Source organism: Callospermophilus lateralis, chromosome 9, assembly GCF_048772815.1.
Source record: "Callospermophilus lateralis isolate mCalLat2 chromosome 9, mCalLat2.hap1, whole genome shotgun sequence".
In the NCBI taxonomy this organism is placed as follows: domain Eukaryota; kingdom Metazoa; phylum Chordata; class Mammalia; order Rodentia; family Sciuridae; genus Callospermophilus; species Callospermophilus lateralis.
Genome location: NC_135313.1, coordinates 60,436,404 through 60,458,573, shown reverse-complemented (window position 1 = coordinate 60,458,573; position 22,170 = coordinate 60,436,404). Strand labels below are relative to the sequence as shown.

General features: G+C 42.3%; 1 non-coding gene across 1 annotated transcript; it reads right to left on the bottom strand.

The window, feature by feature from the left end:
• Positions 1 to 6,535: 6,535 nt before the first annotated feature.
• LOC143407690 (U6 spliceosomal RNA) lies at positions 6,536 to 6,639 on the bottom strand. Its single transcript, XR_013092431.2, has one exon. It is a non-coding gene; the product is annotated as a U6 spliceosomal RNA (small nuclear RNA).
• Positions 6,640 to 22,170: the final 15,531 nt, after the last annotated feature.

The following is a 22,170-nucleotide window of genomic DNA, read 5'->3' as shown; positions in this document are numbered from 1 at the left end:
GTTCTCTATCAAGTTTTAATTGATATACTTCTAGAATACTTGGAAGAAGGAAGAAGAATAGCCAGATTAAGTAAGGATAACCTGTTAATTTTGAATATCAGATAAGCAACAGCCACAGATTTTTTTCTTTTCTTTCTTTCTTTCTTTTTTTTTTTTTTGGTATTGGAAATTGAACCCAGGGGAGCTTGACCACTGAGCCATATCCCCAAACCACCCCCCCAACCACCATTTTAAAAATATTTTATTTTGAAACCAGGTCTCACTGATTTGCTTAGGGTCTTGATAAGTTGCTGAGGCTGGCTTTGAACTTGTTATCCTTTTGCCTCAGCCTCCTGACCCATTGGGATTACAAGCATGCACCACCATGCCCAATACAAAATTTTAAGTATAAGTATGTTCCAAATATTTACTAAAAAGTTGTTAGTTTATCTGAAATTCAAATTTAACTGGGCAGTTTGTATTTTTTGTTTTTTGAAGTTATTGTTTATTTGAAATTCAAATTTAGTTAGATATCTTGTAATTTTACTTGGTGAAGTAACTAGAATAATTACAGGTATAGAAACATGTCTTTTTTTGAGGAATAATGTAGAATTTCATATGTATATTCTGCAACAGAAAAGTCTAGGAGGAGGCTCCCAGCCCCAAGTCCAAATTAAGGCAACACAGTACAATAGAAAATGCACAGTGTAGGGGGCTAAGATAGTCAACTATCTGTTGGACAGCTTTCCTTGTATGTTTTGCAGGCAGTGGAACTTCTACCCCACTGAACATATGCATACCTGTAGGTGAGCATCCTCACGGGTTGACTAGAGGGGTAGTGCCAGATAATATCTGCAATCTCTTTTGGCCCCAACATTGTGATTCAATAAAGGGTTTGAAACTGCATACTAACTTGCTGTTTTTCCTTCTCCACAGAGAACAGAGCAGAAGTTGATGAGTCTTGCAATGAGAGAATTGATTAAATGTAAGAAAGAACATCTTAACTGAGGGGCAATTAAGCACTGGAATGGCCTTGCATGAGAGGCTTGGAATCTTACTCCCTTGTGCTTGTTAAAAAGAGGCAGCAGCTGCTGTGGGCACTGCACACTCACCCAGAGCATCCTGGAGTGGGAGGACTGAACAAGGCACTCTTGAGGGTCCAAGTCCTAAGGATGACTCCTTTCTGGTATGTAGAAGTGGTCCTTGTGTACTGCAGTTTGAGAACCAGGGCCACTAAGGCTTTCTTCCTCTGCTGAACATGGGCCTTTAATGGCTTGTACAGTCTGTCATTGGTGATGAAGGCCCCTGCCTAAGTTTATGTCCTATAGGGGAAGAGCATGGAACAGTGGAGGTGCTAAAGGAATTTAAAAGAGGTCTTCTGTCAGGATGTTTTAGGCCAGGTAGAGGAAAGGAAGAGGAATTAGGATTTACTGGCTCTTACTGTTTACCAAATATTGCCATTACAATCTTATTGTCCTTATGTCTTGAAATTATTCTTATCCCTCTTTGTTTTATCTCTTGAAGGTTTCTACCAAATATCTTTTTTATTAATATTTATTTTTTAGTCGTAGTTGGACACAATACCTTTATTTTACTTATTTATTTTTATGTGATGCTGAGGATCGAACCCAGGGTCCCGCATGTGCGAGGTGAGCGCTCTACCGCTGAGCCACCACCCCAGCCCTCTGCCAAATATCTTTAAAGAAACAAACAAACAACAACAACAAAAAAGAATTGTACCTTTATTAAGCCAGAAACAAGGATTGTTTTTTTTTTAGATTCTACAATCAGGACAGATTGGGGACTTGATATCCTAAGCTACTATGGAGAAGAAAACTCTTAAAATATAGGGTTGAAGAGGGCTTGGGAATGCTGGATGCCTTGGTAATATTAGATGGCACTAAATTACTCCTAGCTTACCCTGAGCTCCTCCTCTATTGCATTTCCACCAGCTCCACTGGTTCTTTCCAGAAACACTGAGAACAGATGATTGACTGCTCTAACTCCTCTTCCTTGGGTAGGCTCTTGCCTCCTTTCAAGCTGACACAGACAGGCCTCCCTCACTTTTGCCTTCTCTGCCTTAGACACAGAACCTGACCCTGTCTCTGTGGGGTAGTTGACTTGGGGTCCAGGAAGTAGCCTGTTTATTGCAGACTGTGAACTGCAAAAGAAGCTGGCATTTACTGTTTGGGCATCTCAGAAAGCCATTTCATTCCAAATGGGGTAGCACCCCACACCATCCTGCCCCAAGCCAAGGTCCAGGAAAACTTCCCCAGAACAGGCTGCAGCTTCTCTTTGTTGACAGTGATTCCAAACTGATTCTAAAAGTTTTTTTTCCGGTAGATTCACACAAAATTAATTTTTCCTCTGGCAGGGCAGCTTGATTTGATTTGGGTTATTTGACTACAAAAGCCCAGAGGCCAAGCATTTATTTAGAAATATTAGGAATCAGCAGCACAAATGAGATTGAGTTTTTGTGAAAAGTTAAAGATTTCTCATTTAGGGAGGGAGTTCACAAAAGACCCCATTAGCCACGCCTCGACAGTAATTAGTCTGATTTCTCAGGCGAAAGGCAGGCTAATTGTGTACCATCCATTCCAAAAGGCCCAGAGACACTTTAAAACCTACCACCCATAGAAAAATATCTATAGAGAATCCCTGCTGCGTCTGAAGTCTTTTTCATTAACCGAATGTTCAATCGAGATCAATATGTGAACTTCTGAACAAAATGGGTATAAGTGTGTGTGTGTGTGTGTGTGTGTGTGCGTGTTTTAACTGGCAAATTCTGGGCCTTATACTTATAACCCTCAATTATGGAAGTGGTAAAGATCTGCAACACTGTGAGATACAAATTATTATCCAAGTTTAGTAGATGAGGTAACTGAGGTTCAAAGAAAGTAAATAACATTCCCAAAGTTGCACAGTGAGTTAGTGGTACAGCTGGGGTTCAGTGGGTTAAAACAAATACAGTAGACCCAGGAAAAAAGCCACATTAAGGGAGGTGTTGGAGGCAAGCCGGTTGACTATCGAGAACTGCAGGATGGTCTGATTGTAACCACGTGATCTGTCAGGGACAGAAGCCATTAACGAAGTGCTTATGATGAGACTAGTGTTGAAACCAGTGCAGCAGAACCAGCTGTGTCTGGCCTCTGCTTACCTGAGCATCTGGCTGCTTACCTGAGCATCTGGCCTTGACTCACTGTATCCCAGGGACCATCTGGGATACATGCATACAGGGGTGGTCCCACAACAAAGTCCTCAGGAACGAGGTTGCAGTCGAGCTCCAAGTTCATGAAGACTGCAGCAGTACCAGTGCTGGACACTTTGGGAACATTTCTTACCATGGTGACACACCGACAGCTTTGGTGTGGATAGCTCACCATCTCAACTCCTATAAATGTCACAGTGCATCCAGTAGTCCCCAGGGAGACGTACAGAAATGCTGGATTGGAAACACTGACCTCTTGACTTCTTTCCTCTTCCAGGCTCCTGTCCTGATGCCAGAGCTTGGGTCTCTTTGTCCCAGGTCATCCACTAGACATCTGCTGCTCGGTTCCAAGTTGTAATGGCCTTTGTTACTTCCTTCTGTCCTGTACCTCAGTTAACCTTAGGTGGGTGAAGCCTTTTCATCTTCTCTGTGTTCCCAAAGCCCCAGGCTTCCCAATTCTTAAGAATTTTCATAGGCTCTGCTGTTTTTATTATTTGCCTGATTGTTTGCAGTACTGAGGATTGAACCCAGGGCTGCTCTACCACTGAGCTACAACCACAGCCCCTTATATATGAGACAGGGTCTTACTGAATTGTCCAGACTGGCCACAAACTTGTGATCTCTCTGCTTCAGTCTCCCGAGTGCTGGTGGCATGTGCTCCTGTGCCCAGCTTAAGCCTCTGTCATTTTATCAATACCTTCAGTCCTGTTGGCTCCTAGAAACCTAATAGAAAACATTCCCAGCAGGTCTGTGCCACTGACTGTTGAGAAATGCACATATATGTCAATTTTTTACTTTGGGGGTATTTGACATCATTGTTAGAATGCAGATGCCTCATGCCCAGGTATTGGCAGGTATGGCGTGGAGCCTGGATGCTGCACTCTACTAAGCTGCTCAGGGATTCTTGCATTGAAGGTGCATTGAGAAACAGTCCAGGCCTTTGAGCTGTGCTTCCACCCTGCCCTGACGATCTGAGGTCATCTGTCTTGCTGGGTGCTGAGACCCTATTGAGCAGGGATGGTAGCTCATTCATCTCCACACCGTGATGTCTAGACTCACACCTGGCCCACAGTGGGGCATTGACAAATGTTCGTATCATGAATGAATGGAGTCATCGTGTGAGGAGAACTTTCTTTACAAAATCAAAGAATTGGATGAGACAGAATGCTTGGTGCACTGTACTGATGGAGGGCCAACCTGGTTCCCAGGTGCTGGGAGCAGACCTTAGGCAGAAGGTAAAGGGAAGAGAATATTAGAAACAGAACCAGCTCCAACAGGCAAACAGTGTCCAGGCAGTGAGCATTCGTGGAGCCCAAGTCAGAGACCTCACTTGGCTCAGGTTAAATGTCTCTGAAATTACAGTGGAGAAGTCATGGTGCCATTCCAGAAAGGCAGGTGATAGCTATGGGTTGGTTAAGTGCTCCCCAAGGCCTCTGTGTTAAAGCTTTGGTACCTGGGGCAGAACCACTGGGAGGTGGAACCTTTAGGAGGTGGGGCCTTGTGGGAGGTCCTTAGGTCACTGGAGGTAGGTCCTTGCAGGGAAGCGTGAGATCCTGGTCTCTTTCCTCTCTCTTTTTTTTTTTTTTTTTTTTTTTTTTGCTTTTTGGCCATGAGGTGAAAGGTTTTGATTTATCACCTGCTCTTGTTGTGATATGCTACTTCACTATGGACTAGAAGCTTCAAAACTGTGAGTCAAAATAAGTCTTTTCTCTTCATAATTTTATTTACCTCAGATGTTTTGTTACAGTAATGGAAAGCTGACTAACTCAGTGACAGAGCCAGGCTGGAGGATGATTCTACTGCAGAAAAGGGGTGTTTTGTCCCCTCCCCACAAAGACTGGTTTCTTCTAATATTCAAAGCTTTTTTTTTTTTTTTTTTTTACTTTTTAAAGTATTTATTGGAGGCTAAAAAAGAACTGATCTAAGAGAAAGAATTGATAATTTCTCAAATCAGAGATTTGCCTTTTGTGGTAAAAGTGTCCAACATGTCAAATAAAGTTCGCTTTCATATGTGCTGTGTCCCTATGGCACAGTGGATGAAGACTGTGATTGTGGCTATGGGCCAGGGAAGCTCTTCAGGGCAAATGCTGTCAGGTGTAGATGGTCTCCAGGCTTTCTCCTAGTGAGGCACCCTTCTTGGTCAGAAGCCCTGTCCCTAGCTCCACAGTCCCCTCACAGGGGCCTTTATAACTGCATCCTCCTGCACCACAGAGTCAAGAAAGGACACATCTCTATACTCCCAGGAGCTGAAGCTGAGCTCTTATTGTGCCTGAGCTCCATACTCACCAAGCACCACTTCCTTCAGTCCTCAGCGTGACCTTTGGGCATAGCTCTTCAACAGCAAAGGAAGCAGGGACAGGGAACTTGCCCCAGGGACCATACCTGGTGGTGGGAGAGGCAGGATTTAGACCAGAGCCTCACTCAACCTCTGTGCTATGCTACATCTGGACTTTTTGCTCAAAAAAGGAGCTTTCAAGTCAGGTAAACGGTATTTTGTGGATAAGTCAGTCCTCACACCAGGGTGTTGTTTTCTGAATGAAACTTGGCCTGGGGAGGCATCCGGGGTTTGCCATCTCTGCAACCCTTATCCTGGGCCTGGTATTGGGCAGAACGGAGCCACGGATCATCTTCCCTGTCTCACACCCGCCTGGCCTTTAGCCCTCTTTGGTCTGTTGCTGATGCCTTTCTCCCAGGGAAGCCCAGTGTCCCCAGGTGCGGTTGACGTCATGGAACATTTGCTTCAAAATCACAGGTAAGTTCAAAACACTCCCAGCTCAGGATACTTGATACGGCTGAGTGGTGCCAAAGGGAGGTGGCCTCCTATGGCCCTTACCCTGGCCGGCCTTTGTCCTTAGCATCCGACTCTAAGGATTTATGAAAAGCAGAATAGCTTCAACTGTATTTTTTAACTTTTTATTTGTGATCATTTAAAACTTATAAAAAGTTCACAAAAATAAAGAAAGTACCAGGATCACTTATCTTGTCATTGCTTTATGCCACTTGCTTTATTGTTTGTCTGTTCCTCCTCTCCTCCAAATACATTACAGTGTATATTGTTATATAATATGATTTTTTTTCTGAATGGTATGTTACATGCCTCATGTCCCTTCACACTGAAATATTTCAGTATTTCCTAAGAAGAGGGATAATCATAATAGTTGGCAAAGTGCTTTATCTAACTTACCTTCCATATGTCAGTTTCATTAATTGACCTATTAATGTCCTTTAGGCCCTGCTCTGCCTCCAGCACAGGTCTTGGGTCAGGTATTGTGTTTTGTTGTCATATCTCTTTAGCCTTCTTTAATTCAGCTTTTATGATGTTGATCCCACTGTACCCACTCCCACCACTAAATTTTTTTTTTTATTTTCGCATTGTGGGTCATCTTCATGCAAGAGGTATGCCAATCTTCTCTGTGTCGTCTCAATTTTAGTGTATCTTCTGCCAAGGTGAGCGTGACACACTGCTTTTGTTTGACTAGCATATTCCTTATTGGATGTCTTTTTGATGTTTCCTCATGGTTAGCTGCCCAGGTGATGAGTATACTATCCGGGGTATCCCATCTGGAGCCACATAATATCACCTGTCCTGCAGAAATGAGGTTACTTTTAATCATCCAGTCGAGGAGTCAAGCATTATCTCCATTGTCTAGCTACTGCTTTAGGTTTTATTTTCTCCCTTGCAGCTAATAAGCAGCTAATGATATGTGGGGAGTCACTCAAGGACTAAGCAAGTATCCTAACCCAACTACTGCAAGAGCACTTTTCCTGTGCATTACAGACATGGCCTATTTTCCTGCTAGGGAGCCTCCTTCCACTTCTCCTGACCACAGCCTGTCTTCTCTTGGCCCAAAGCCCTCTTACCCTATGAGGAGTAGGATCAGATCTGAGGTGCTAATGCTGTGATTAGGAAGCTGTAGATGGAACTGAAGCAGAGAAAAGAAGAAATGTTAATCAGGTGGTCCCACTGAGAGAAGGAAACTGTCCGCAGCAGCCTGGCTCATCTCCAGGAAAAAGAGAGAAAGACTGGAAGGCTGGAAGGTGGGGCTGGGATTGTGGCTCAGCGGTAGAGCACTCGCTTAGCACAGGCGGGAGCCGGGTCGATTCTCAGCACCACATAAAAATAAAGGCATTGTGTTGTGTCCATCTACAAAAAAAAAAGATTCTCTCTCTCTAAAAAAAAAAAAAAAAAAAAAAAAAGAAAAAAAAAAAGACTGGAAGGTCTGGGAGATCCAGGAAGTTACAGTTCAGAAGCGTGGCCTGGTCCTGTGAAATTGTCCCTGACTTCAGCACCTCGAGCTGTCTTTGCATTGTTCTCCGTGGGTAGAGGCATCCCAGAGGATCTGAGGCAGGATGCCCTCCAGAGCCTGGCCAGCAGCTGCCAAGGCTTTTAAAAAGCCCACAAAACCCAATGGCCTTATTGTTGTGGGAAACAGACTGGTAGAGAAACAGCAAGCAGCACTCAGAGGAGGGCTCCAAACTTTACTTTATGCAGGGGGAGTGGGGGTGGGGGGTGGGTTTGGTAGAGGAAAACAAAACTCCAAATTCTGAGCCCTAACAATCACAGTTTCTTACATTTATAGGTTCTGTCATCTTAGACTCATCTTAGACTCATCTTAGACTCAGGCATCCGTTTCAAGAGGGAGGAGTCAGACTCAGGGCAGTCATTTACAAGCCAAAAGGTAGGGACCCAGGATTAACTAGGCTCTCTGGAGAAAGGCTGAGGGGCTTGGGAACTGACCCATTCCCTGGGCATTGGTTTCTTACCATAAGGTTTTTTATAATTTCATTTCACAATCAGGCCTGGTTTTGCCTACACGTCACGACAAAGAAGAACAAGCTGCAACTTTAATTGCTTCAGAGCCCCAGAGGAGCCATTTGAACTCCTGTTCAGACCCTAAACTCTTCACAGCTGTTCCGGAACCAAGTGGATGCCAAGGGGGCTGACGGAACAGAACTGTGCTGGAAACAGATGGTCCAGCCATTCACTGAGAAGTTCCACCCAGGACCCAGGTAGCCAGCTCCTTTCATCCAGCTCTTCTGCAAAACAAAGAAGCAAATAAGAGTCTTTATTTACAGATTCTATTGAACCCTAAATAGGTTGAAGAGATGTTCCTTTGACTGGCAGGTCCCTGAAGAAAAGCTGCCCTGCAGCATCGTGAGGATTTTATGTCATGTTGGGAAGGTGTCCCAGAAGACAACAATGCAGAACCGTTTTTTCCATCCATCTATTCATCCATCCATCCATTCATTCTTTGTCTCTCTCCTCTCTCTTTTTTTCTCTCTCTCTTTGTAAGATGTTTTTTCCTAAGCTAGGTTTTCATCATAATGACCAAAGTACCTAACCACAACAACTCAGAGGAGGAAAAGTTTATTTGGGCCTCATGGTTTCAGAGGTTCAGTCCATGTATGGCTGACACCATTTCTCTGGGGCCCATATCCATCCTTTCATTCATTCAGCCAATGACAATTTCTTGAATAGCAACTACGTGCCTAAAGACCCAGAACACTGAGCCAGAGACAGAGAAAGGAAGAAACTCCCCAGTAATCAAAGGGAAAATAATTGTTCCATCCTGAAAGGGTGAATGGGGAAAACCCTTAATTTCACTAAGAAAATGTGTAGCCCCTAATGATATTTTAAAATACAGAATCTAGAACCTACTGGAAGAAAAAGACTTTCTTTTCTTTTACTGTAGGGGGAAAAAAAAACAAAAACAAGAAGCATAAGCTGATCATTCATTAGAATCAACCACAAACCTCTGAGGTATGGAGCTGCTAAAAGGTGGTATTTCACATTGACATTGGGCTTTATAACTAGGACACAACACAGAACCTAGAGCCGTTTAATACTTTTCTACGCCCTCTGTAGATCTTGTAGAAAACAGGTCAGGTAAGTTGGAGCTGTGCAGAAGGAAATGGCTGGGAAGGCGAGCTTGCTACAGCGCCAGCAACTGCCTCTCCAGAGGCCTCCTGCAGCCCAGGGGAGAACCCGGGCTCCTGCAGTACCATGCCAGGGGATGTGGGGATAACGGAAGCAGCAGGGCTCTTTCTGAGCCAATGCACAGACTCCTGGGAACAGTTGAGATTTCTGCTGTTTAAGGAATTAAATGGTTGGAATTTCACTCACCCATTGAAAATGCTCCCAGGATGATACTGAAATGTCAGACAGGGGTTTTCTCTGAGAAATTCGGGGGCTGGAGGGTGTGCTGCCAGGGAAGGAGGCAGAGGAAGAAACCCTGCTTGGGAGCCATTTCTTCAGGGTCGGGAGTGTGGAGTCTGACAGCCCAAGGTCCCTTCATTGGCAATGAGCTGACTCAGGGTCAAGTCTAGGGAGCAAAGTTTCCTCAGGCTGGGGTGAGACCTCATGCTTTTAATAATTCTTTGTAAGGAATGAAGAAATTTTTGTGCGGGCACTTTCTGCCTCCTATCACTGGTTAATCTTTCTGAGATATTTTGATTAGTTGCTAATCCAAGCAACTGGTGATATTTCCACTCAAGTGGTGCCCGTGATGATATAGAGAATGAAGGACACCTGAAGCCTAGTCCCCCCTGGTGGGAAACCTGCTGCTCACCAGCCTAAACAGTATAGAACTCAACCAAGAACCAGAAAGTAAGAAAAGCCATACAAACCCAGAAAACATCTGAGAAGCCAGGATTGATGTCTCAAGATGTTCCACTTGTTTATTTGTACCCTATTTAAAAAAAAAAAAAAAAAAACAACAACAACAACATTGGAACAACTTTAGTTTATTCACATGTGAACTCTCTCAGGGCTCCATCTGGACTCATTTACATAAACTTTATATGTAGTACTGACAAATCATCTGAGTTCTCAGAAAAGCAAATAACTAAACATGGGAGAAGCTTCTACAGGTAGACTAACTGGTAACAGCAAGAAATAGCAGGTGCCAACAAAAAGGGAGCAGAAACAGCAACTATTAATAGTCTCAAGAACTCAAAATCAACTCTCTGGGTCCATTGAGCACAGGGTTAAATAACCCTTGGTCTTAAATCTATTTTAAATTGGGCCATTTACTGATATTTTTATTGCTGACCCTGAGTCTCTATGAGAAGGTAAAATTATGTTCACTTTATCTTTTTAAAGAACTTAAAATGTAAATACATTTTGTCTCCTATCACGAAATTTAAAAACTTTGAGCTTAAAATGATTAAACTTGCAAGAACTTAGAGACTTAGTCATCCAAAATGATTCTCAGTGCAAGGTTCATCTTGAAGACAGGTGTGTTTGGGGTTTACATTAGTCAAACTCTTGGTATGAATTATATTTCCCATCTTGAGAGGAATCATTTGGAACTTCACACAGACCTTTGAAAATAATGTTAATATGATTCATACAGAAATGAATCAGGACCACAAGGACCAGGTTTTCACCTGGAATCCATGCTGGTTATGAATGAGGGACCAGAAATATTTGGTGCCTCTTAAAATTAATAAGGGAATTTAGAAATATAATTCAAAGTATTTGATCTAAATTCCAAGGTTACTAGTACAATTATACTTCTGGTTTGGTTGGTTGTGCCTTAGAACCTGGAATCTGCCCGGGGGAGGGCACAGTGGCCACTGTTTTGGCTTAGGATGGAACCCGGTGAGAGACCCCTACATAAATGATGACAGCAGAGGAAGAGTAGGTCACAAGGGAAACAGAACAGTGGCCAAAACAATGGGAAGCATAAGAATAGGGTATCCTAGAAAAAAAGTCAAACTTCCAAAGAAGGGAGAGATTAATAGGTTCCATGCCACTAAAGGTCAAAATGGAGACTTAAAGTGACCATGGATTTGGCCATGTAGTGGTCATAATTGATGTTGTAAAATGGGATATAAATGGTCTCTACCACATATGTTGGCAATGTGTAGGAAATGCGATAATTCATTCCAGTTCCTTAGCACAGTACTTGACATATCAAATATTTGAAATACATAAGCTATTTGTATTTCTATCATTATTGTCATTGAGTATATTTACCTTTTACATCGCTGGAACCAGCCCTTTTCTTACTCTAGTAGGTAATGTAGGGCAGATCTCTCTGGTCCTAATGGTCCGTTTTTCTTGGCTCATCAACACCTACACCTGAAGATATGGCACTAGGAGTCCTTCTTCTATTGAGAAAACACACACACAAACACCTCACATAATCCCATGCATATCACGGGCCATTCTATAAACTCTCTGGTTTTCCCCACCAAGGGCAGTCACATCCTACTACCCTAACAGTCCCTGCCAGACTTCACCAATGATTAGCACTCCCTGTGGGTTCAAAGGCCAAGCCAATCCTGGATCACATGCCAGCATCCCAACAGTGGTAAGAGAGATGTTTGGGTCCCTCTGGCTTCTACAGTGAGAGAAGAGAGAGAGAGAGAGAGAGAGAGAGAGAGAGAGAGAGAGAGAGAGAGAGAGAGAGAGAGAGAACGCCCAGCTTTCCAGCAAGAGTCCATCCATGTAACAAGGGAGACTGATTCTCAGCAGTGACAAAGAAAGAAACTGGAACATAATATTTATATATATATCCATGCAAGTCAGTTATTCCTAATTGAGCATCATCAATATCTAGGCAGTACTAAAAATTACTTCAGGAACATTTCTAGGCTATAAAAGAAGTAAATCAAAGGTGGAACTTGGTGAGCTCCCCGAGTCGATATGGCTGAGTTGATGTGGGGAGTCCAACCAGGTAGAATTCCCAGACCAAATACTGCAGAAGAGAGAGCTGCATAGGAGGCTACTTCCAGAGAACTTCAGAGGATTTCCTAAGTATTTGGCAGAGAACTCATAAAATGCCTGTATGTCCAGAAACTACACAAGGCTGGAGAAAGACCACTCAAAAAATTAGAAAGACAAGTATAAGACAAGGTCAAAAATATTATCTTTCCCACCAGCCAAAATGGAAACCTCAGAATTCTTAAAGAATTTGGTAGAGTATTCAGATTATGGCTGCAGGGGTAGTAAATAATAAACTCTAGAATAGAGACTAGTCTGTTCCCACCTAAAAAAAAAAAAAAAAAATCTGAAAAAAAAAACAAGATTAAATTGTTTCCTAACTGTGTCCTAGAATAAAGCCAAGGATATTATAACAATACAAAAATACTCAACAACGCACAAGAAAAATTCAAAATGACTGACATTCAATAAAAAAAAATTATCAGGTGTACAAAGAAACAAGAAAATATGACCCACAGCAAGGAAAGAATCAAACAGAGTCAACCCCAAACTCAAAACAGATGTTAGAATTGGTAGGCAAAGATATAAAAACAGTTATTGTTACTGTATTACAAATATTTAAAATGGTAAACAGAGACACGTAAGATATAAAAAAGATCCAAAATGAATATCTAGAGATAAAAACTCCCATTTCTTTTTTACATCTGAAATTTTTTAAAAAATACATTAAGGGGAATTAATGGCAGATTAGACATTGCAGAAAAAAAGAATAATGAATTTGAAGACAGCAATAGAAACTATCTTAAAAAATAAATAGAAAAAATAATTGAAAAACAAGCCAGAGCATCCGTTTACTGAGTTTCAAGTAGCCTAAAGTCTGAAAAGGTGGCGGGGAAAAAACTATTTGAAGAATAATCATCCCCAAATTTCATCTAAACCATATGAAGTCAGGGCTGGGATTGGGCTTAGTGGTAGAGCATTTGCCTAGGACATGAAAGGTGCTAGGTTCGATCCTCAGCACCACATTATAAAAATAGATAAAATGAAGGTATTGTGTTCAACTACATCTAAAAATATATTAAAAACAAAACCAAACCTATATGAAGCCTAATGAAACTTGAGCATAAGAAAAAGGAAGAAAACAATATCAAGGCACATCAACTATCAAACTGATGCATAGTCTTTAGAGCAGTTAGGGGAAGATGACAGGTTATACCCAGAGGAACAAGAGTAAGAATATCAGGTTTCTGATCAGAAAAACAAAACAAAACAAATCACAAATGCAACTGAACACAGTCAGCAACATGTTTAAAGAACTGGAAGAAAGGACTGCTAACTCAAGATTTAATGCCAGCAAAAAATATTTCAAAAAAATGAAGGCAAAAATAAAGACTTTCTTACATATGTAGACTAAATTTATCACTAACAGACCTGGGGTACAGAACATGTTAAAGACCTTCCGGCAGAAACTTGGAATGGAACCACCATTTGACCCAGGTATCCCACTCCTCAATTTATACCCAAAGGACTTAAAAACAGCATACTACAGGGACACAGCCACATCAATGTATATAGCAGCACAATTCACAGTAGCTAAATTGTGGAACCAACCTAGATGCCCTTCAGTAGATGAGTGGATAAAGAAACTGTGGTATATGTACACAATGGTGGAATATCTCTCAGCATTAAAAGAGAATAGAATAATGGCATTTGCAGGTAAATTGATGGAGATGGAGAATATCATGCTAAGTGAAGTAAGCCAATCCCCAAAACCCAAAGGCAGAATGTTTTCTCTGATAATTAGATGTTGATCCATAATAGGGTGGAGTAGGGAGCATGGGAGGAATTGAGGAACTTTGGATAGGGTAAAGGGGAGGGAGAGGAAGGGAGAGACATGGGGCTAGGAAAAATGGTGGAATGAGATGAACTTCATTATCCTAGGTACAAAAATGAAGATACAAATGGTGTAACTCTACTCTGTACAACCAGAGAAATGAAAAATTGCTCTATTTGTGTACTGTGAATCAAATGCATTCTGCTGTCATGCATAACAAATTAGAACAAATAAATTTAAAAAAAGATCTTCAGGTAGCAAGAAACTGATATCACATTGAAATATGAGTTCATAAGAAGAACTGAAGAGTATTGGAAGTAATAACTAAAGGGATAAATACAAAAGGTTTTAATTATATGTTTAAATATATTTAAAAGATAATTATCATTATTCATTAGGGGGAAATGTAAATCAAAACCATAATGAAATATCACTTCATACTCATGAGGATGGCTTTACTGAAAAACAGTCAATAACATGTGTTGGCAAGAAAGCAGAAAAATCGGAATCCCCATATACTGTTTGTGCCTAAGTTGGTGGCAATTAGACATTTTTCTTTGGTATCATCAAATGTCATCAGGATATGGGGAATCTGTGCTTGTTCTTTTTAGTGCTGCTCTAGTACTGTGCCCCTCGTTAGTGGGGAATGCTTAGTAAATTCCATTTTGTGCAATTCTATTTGTATAAGCTGCATTTTTAAGTATAAATATTGAGGACCTGTTGGTACGAGGCACTATGCCAAGTGCTTCAGGTATAGCAGTAAATGCAGTCATCAAAAAAATCCTGTCCTGGCCTGGGTTTGTGGCTCAGTGTCAGAGTGCTTTCCTGGGAGTGTGAGGCACTGGGTTCGATCTTCAACACCACATAAAAATAAATAAAATAGGGGCTAGGGTTGTGGCTTAGTGGTAGATCACTTGCCTAGTATGTGCAAGGCCCTGGGTTTGATCCTCAACACCATATAAAAGTAAATAAAATGAAGTATTGTGTCCCACTGCAATTAAAAAATAATTTTAAAAAATCCTGTCCTTATGGAGCTAGCATTTTAAGAGTAGGAGATAGAAAATACAATAAAAAATAAAAATAAATAGGGTGTTATGTTGTTGAGTGCCACTGTGAAAAATAAAGTAGGAAATGAGGTTGAAGTAAGTTTCATGTAGCATGGTCTGAAGAAGTATCACTGAGAAAGAGACTTTTTAGAAAATATATGAAGAATTCTGAGAGCAAGTCATGGGAGTGTTCAGAGGGAGAATTTTCCATATAGAGTGCAAAGGCCTAAGCCTGGTGTGTGTGTAGAGAGAGCTGAGGAACAGAGCGCCTACTGGTGTGAGAAACCTGAGAGTAGCAGCAGAGGAAATCGGAGAGGTGAAATGACCAGATTGTATAGGAGTGCAGTCTCCACCCAGGGTGAGTCGGGACTGTTGGAGGATTGTGATCTGGGTTCTAATCTGATCCACTGCCGCGGGTTGAAGGTGGCCCCTACAACGTATGCCCGTTATAAAACCCGTACCTGTGGACATAATCATATTTGGAGGCAGCAGGGTCTTTTGTAGATGCAATTAAGTTAAGGATCTCATTTTGAGGTCGTACTAGATTGGGATGGACCTTAAATCCAATAACTAGTGTTCTTCCAAGGAGAGAAGTAGTTGCAGAAGCATCTAGAAACACAGTGAAGAAGGCAATGAGAAGATAGCAAAGATAGAAGCAGACACTGGAGTGAGGCATCTGTAAGATAAGGGACTTCAAGGACTTCCATCCGCCCTCAGAAACTAGGGGAGACATGTGAAACGTCTAGCTTCTCCCTCAAAAACTCCCTCAGAAGGAGCCACCCTGATGAACCTTGATACCAAACTTCAGGCCTCCAGTACTACTGGAGAATTACATTTTGGTTGTTTTAATCCACCAAGGTTATGGTACAGTTGGCCCCCTGTATCTACAGGTTCAGCATCTGAAGATCCAACCAACCTAGTATGGAAAACATTCAGGAAAGAAATTCCTTCTGTACTAAACATGTACAGACTTTCTTCTTCATTGTTCTCTAATCTATACACTATGACAACTATTTGCATATCATTTGCATTGTATTAGGTACTCTAAGTAATCTAGAGATTTAATGTACATAGGAAGTACATTTAAAGTACACAGGAAGATGTGTGCAGGTTGTATGCAGCTGTATCAATGAACTTGAGCACTTGCAGATGTTGGTATCCACAGGGAGCCTGGACCCAATTCCCAAAGGATACTGAGGAATAGCTATAATTTGCTATGGCAGCTCTGATTAACTGATACTATCACGTTGGCTTCTGCATGGAGAATAGACTTTTGGGGAAGCAAAGGAAATCCCTGAGCAGGGTATTGCTGTAATCTGGGCGAGACTTGGTGTTTAGATCAGAACAGTGGCTGTGGAATGGTGAGGAAACAGTAAAACCCTGAAAATATTTTAAAGTTAGAACTGAGAGGATTTGTTGGAAAATTAGAGGTGGGGCTTAGCAGTGGTTTTGTAGAAAGCTATGTGGAGCTGGGCACAGTGGTGCACGCCTGTAATCCCATTAGCTCAGGAGGCTGAGGCAAAGGAATGCAAGTTCAAGGCCAGCCTCAGCAGTTTAAGTTGCCCTAAGCAACTTAGTGAGACCCTGTCTCAAAATAAAAATTTAAAAAAGGACTGGAGATGTGACTCAGTGTTTAAGTGCCTCTTTCTTTTAGTATCTTTGATACTAAAAGAAAGAAAGAAAGGTGTGCAGAGATTAAGTAGCCAAAGAGGTGGGCTTTGCAAATATTTCTCAGTCAGCTTTTCTCTACAAACCATCCCTCAGCTTTGCTAGCAGCTCTTTGTTCAGCTCTCTTGAAAGGAGTTGCTGGAGAGAGATACAAGGGAAGGGAGAAGGGAGAAGGGACATGTTCCATGCTGCAGACTTCCTGTCCCAGGCTGCCACAGGCAGCAGCGCTGGTTTCAAGTTCTAGCTTTTCCCCCACACTTCCAGAATAGCCTCACTGGTCCCTCAGAAGGGCTAGCACCTGCTGGTTGTGGTTCCTCGGAGGTCTGGTCCAGCTCTGTGGGCCCCTCGTCAACACTGTAGGATCTGATGATGCTGGTCCTTTTCGGTTCTCCCAGCCCCGGGGGCAGGAGGCTGCTTTCAGCTGTTGCTACCTCCACACTTAACCTCAGTGGCGCCATTTTGCCTTCCAGACCTCTAATGCTGGTTATTAATTATTTGTATGAAACTCTCTGTTGGGATAACTGTGGTTTCTAGTTCCCAAACAGACTCCAATGAACCCAGAAAGCACAATGATTCTAGGAAAATCCTGAGCAATGAGAAACAGAGCTGCCATTAATTGAGATAGACAAGGCTGTGGGAAGAGCAGGTTTGGATCCTGGTTTTGGATATTTTATGTTTAGATGGCTATTGGAATCCTGTGACATCCAAGAAAAATGGTGAGTGTACTATTGGGTGTGACAGGAAATTTAGGGGAGAAGCCTGGATTACAGAGAGCAATATGCAAGCCACTACTTATAGACAGGTGCCTAATGTCAGAGGACTGCAAGTCCGTCTGGACATGTTCTCAGTCTTCTTTTTCTTTGCAGTCCCAGTGGAAGCATAGAGATAGTCTTCACAAATATTTGTTAAGGAAGGACATATGGATAAGAGACTTGGTGAATGGTATTAGTTATTGTGCTTACCATAGTAAACTGTTTGCAAAATAAACTCTCCTAGGAAAGAAACATATAGGACAGAGAGGAACTTGGATGGATTCCTCAAAACCCACTTGAAAGTCAAAGCAGATGCAGAAAACAGGGTGACCTGTCTCCAGAGGATGTTTCCTCTAACAGCAAATGACTCCTTTGAATTTTCTGGAACACAAGGCCTAGTTTTCCTCCACCTAAAACTAATAATTTGGACACATGAATAATTTACATCACATGAACATGATCACCCTCTCGCCCCCACCACAAGCTTCCTTAGGAAAAAAAAAATGTCCTTTTCCACTTGGCACTTATTTCTTTTATTCACCTAGGCCTCCCACTTACCAGCCGCTTCAAGTTCAGGTGACTTATTCATTATTCATCTCTTCTGGTTCTTTTTCTCTGGAGCAGCACTTCCCTAGGCTTAGTCTCCTCTTTGGTCAGGGTTCAACAATGGCAGGTAAGGCCCTTCCTGCTCTGGCCAAAAGCTGAGTGAATGAAATATAATTCCTGGACCCTGGCAGCTCAGGGGGTCCTAGGGGGCCCTAGGGAGCCCTAGGGGGCTGGTGGCAGCCAAGGACCTCAGGTATCAAATCTGTCATGATTCTGCTTTTTTGCTTGTTTGTTGCAGCAGCAGCATCGGAGGTGAGCAGTGAACAGACGGAAGGACACCAAACAGGGTAAGAGAGAGGATTCCTAGAGCCACATACTTCTATCTCAGAGCACTGGACCATGGGCAGAGGGCGCACAGAGGGCGGCCTGGTCTTGGTTTTCATCCTGAAGAATTTTCCTTTAAAAAAATATAGTCTACCTGCTGGTCTGTGATCATGATGACATCAGCTGTGGCACAAGAAGTTAAAATCAGTGAGGTTTCAGGAAATTTGATTTAAAAGATGCTTGAAAATTTTTGTTGGGCATCCGCCTCCTCATTTTTTTGGTTAATGTGTTCTTGGCAGAAAAAGTGTTAAGCAAGAGCTATAAATTTGAGTGCAACTATGTGTGAATAGTAAACGTTCGATTTTTACCTTCTAATTAGGTCTGTTGGTGAAAGAATCTGCTGCACCCTCTTGAGGTGCCTCACCTGCTTTCTTCCCTGTGAGGCGTCCTGCAGTTTGTCAGGTTCCCTTCCCCACAGCTGTGCACCATCTTCCTGTCTGCAAGTTGCCCAGAGTAGCCAGGTCCCAGAGCGGGTCACAATGCACGTAGAACCACAGGCAAATCTTTGGGGACCCTTGGAAGCAGGCAGGACACTGTATTTCTCAGACCCATGAGTGTGTTCTTTGTCAGAGTTTAGAGGAAATAATCTACCAGGTTTTCCCCTTGTAGTTCAAAATTTTTGGTATGCAATTAGTCCTGTGACATTTCTGAGCACTGGATGGGGCAGGAGAAAGTCGGGCCCCATCTCTTCCTGGAAAGAGGAACAGCTGACAGAAGGCCACATTGATGTTTTTGAAAGATAGTGATGAGTCCTGGAGAGGGAATAGAAGCAGTGGTCTAAAATAAATTTCTGCCATTCTGTGGGCTGTGAAGCCAGGCAGGGGTGTCTTCACTGTCTTCAGACAGGAGGAGATAAGGGTGATCAGGAGGAGATGAGGGTGATCGGGAGAAGAAGTGATCAGGAATCTGCCGGCCCTCCCTGTGTGATGTTCTAATGCTCACTCAGCCCACCAGCAGATGCCGTTGACCTTTTCTGAGAGCTGTGTTGTGGTTTTTGTGTGGCCACAGATGCCTCCAAGCTCTGCATGTTCCCCGTTGGTAATGCTTGACAGGAAGCTAATTGTCCAAATGTCCTCCCTTCCTCATGATAAGGCAAAAAGGGGTTGAGATGAGCCCATTTTCTCTGGAGGCAGTGGGCACGGTGCAGGCTGGAATGGTGCTGGCTCCATTGCTGCCGGAATGGCCTGGAAACACCCGTGTTGTTTGTCAGGAGTGGCTGCTCCCAGGCAGATGTGGCCTGCATGGGCAGAGAAACTGAGGTTGTCCCCACCACCCCATCCTGTGGGACACCTCCTGAGGGCTTTGCTGGCTGCACAGTAGTAGTCTCTGTCTGCTTCAGGAGTAACTTCTTGGTATTGACAAGACTTCTGTTGGAAATATAAAGAGTGGGTGGATATCAGCACAGACAGGGAACCCTGGAATGGGGATCATCAAAGCGTCTGCTTTCCTTTTCTAACCAGAGTGAGAACATAACTATGGTCCATTTGTCATCAAAACCCCCACAAAAATAATGGGAATGAATTCAGTTCTCTGGCAGTTTTGCCTAATATCTTGACTCTGAAACATGACTTGAATGTATTTTTAAATCAAAATCATTTGCTCTGAATACCCTCAATCTACTTTTCTACAGTACTAACCTTGGTCTCAACCAGAATCTTTTGCCAGATTGTAAACAGACTTTTTCTTTGCCTTTTTTTAAAAGAAAATTTTTAATATATATTTTTAGTTGTTGATGGACCTTTATTTTATTCATTTATTTATATGTGGTGCTGAGAATTGAACCCAATGCCTCACACATGCAAGACAAGTGCTCTACCACTGAGCTATAATCCCAGCCCTTCTTTGCCTTTTTGCTAAATAAACCCTTTTAATGTCAAAAAGGGAGAGGGAGTGATCAGGAATCTGCAGGCCCTCCCTGTGTGTGGAGAGGCAGGTTCATCAGCCACTGAGGTACAAGCAGAAATGGTAATTTTCAGTGGCCTTGTGCCTGTGGACAGGAAATTGCTGCAGGATGGGGTTAGTGTATAGACACAGTGTGCTTGGAAAGAGAAGGACAGAGTCTCATTAATTGACTAGTCCAGGACCCTGAGACTGGAAAGAGACCTAGAGTGATTTAAGGCCATCCTGCCTGCTTGCCATCTTTCTCTCTCCCTTTGTCTCTCTCCCCTCTCTGCTCTGCTTGCTTTAATCACTATTTCTTTCTGTTTGTTTCTCTCTCATTTTTCTTTCTTATACCTTCTCTCTCCATTAATGAGTTTCTAAAAAATGAAATGTGTGGTTGTGCATATACATACATTGAAAAAGTTCTGAAAAGATATGTCTCCCCACTCCCCGTTTTAATGTAGTTAACCTCTGAGTGAGGGGATTACCGGTGATTTTGCTTGTCTTCTTCATGAATGTCAATATTTTTCAGTTTTTCCAGTGAATATATAGAAATCTATCTATGTATAAGTTTCATATTCAGAAAATCTTAATAACAACAAAAGTAGGACACTGAGTAATTGTCTCTTGTGAGAAGAGAGTAGAAGAGGAACGAGAGGAAGTAGGATAGGGTCTTGGCGCTTTGGTCTCCCCAGGCCTGGAGAAGTGGCTTCCACAGGGAGGGCTTTGATATGTGTCTGTGGAATGAGTAATTAGAGAAGGTTCTGTGGTGAAAAGAAGGCGATTTTGGAGGAGACAACTGTTCAATTTTCAAGTCATTGCTGTCAAAGATTCAGTCTATTCTACTTTAAGTGAAAAGAATAGGGGGTTAGAACTAAAAGCTTATTGACTATAACTTAGGCAGACCTAATAAAATTCTCACTTTAAACCCTGTTTTTTTTTTAATTAGAGAAACTATCATAGATAGGTCCAGAAGTTGGTTCATAAACAAATAAATCTGACTTTCTTTTTTTTTAGTAAGCAAAGGAGTCCCCTATGGGAATTCCAAATATTAGTATTTGGTCACTTGCTAAAAATATCTGTAATGCAAATTGTAGGATGCAGGGGAAACTCCATCCTCTGTATCTAACAGGCCCATATCGTCTGAGGAAAGATGTTAATGGATTTCTCTGGTGTGCCAGCCTGCTTGTAGGAGAGGAGCCCGACCTTACAGTCTCTCCATTCCACACAATCTGGGTGTTCATTCAGCCGGCACCCATGGGCCTGGGTGCGAGGTGTCTCTCTGGCTAAGCAGCATACCTGGTTGGCAGCTCCCAACCTCCTGGAAGCAAGGATCTGCTCCGAGGATAACAGAAATGTAGTGAGTTCGTAAAACGCTAAGCTGTTTCCAACAGGAAGATTCATCCTGGCTGTTACTTTGATGGGTGAATTTAAAGCTATGCTAAAGAAATCTTCCCAGAAATTCCATCTCTGCGGCTGAGCACTATGGGATGTTGGTGGTGGGGAGTCCACATTCATATTTTTTCCCCCAAATCACTTGTCTAACGGTCATATCTCCTCAGGGCTCCATTATATCACTCTGATGTTTGTAGAGTATTTTCTGCTGTGTGAATTTCTTAGGGAAAAAAAATCAGCAATCAGTAATATCTAACAGTTTGTGCTGGCGAGGATTATTTAAGGATTTAAGGTGCAATTTCTGCTTATCAAGTAGTCACTTTACATATTTGGCAGGATGAAAACAATCTTATGAGGAAGTGATCTTTATTTTGTTCCTATAAAAAGATCTTGGATTTTTTTTAAAGATAGAAAGGACTTAAAATATATGCTTTTAGAGAGAAATAGAAGAAGATCTTAGAAGATGGAAAAATATACCCTGTTCATGGATAGGTAGAAGTAACATCATCAAAATGGCGATATTACCAAAAAAAAGACTGGAATTTCAATGAGGGAATTTCTCAAGCACATTTTACGCTCAGCACCAACTGACATTTCCTTTTATACGGGCAGTCTGTGGATGGCAGTACATCTACTGTGTCAGACATCTCATTAGTGTTCATGTGAATGTCCCTGTGAGTGGCCTTTCTCCTAGAGATGGATACCTGCCTGGTTGACCCTGTGTGTCCCTGACACCTTCCCCGTGTGTCTACTGTGTCTTCACATCATCGTCTTGGGCCCATTTGAAAAACTAGAGTCCCCAGAAT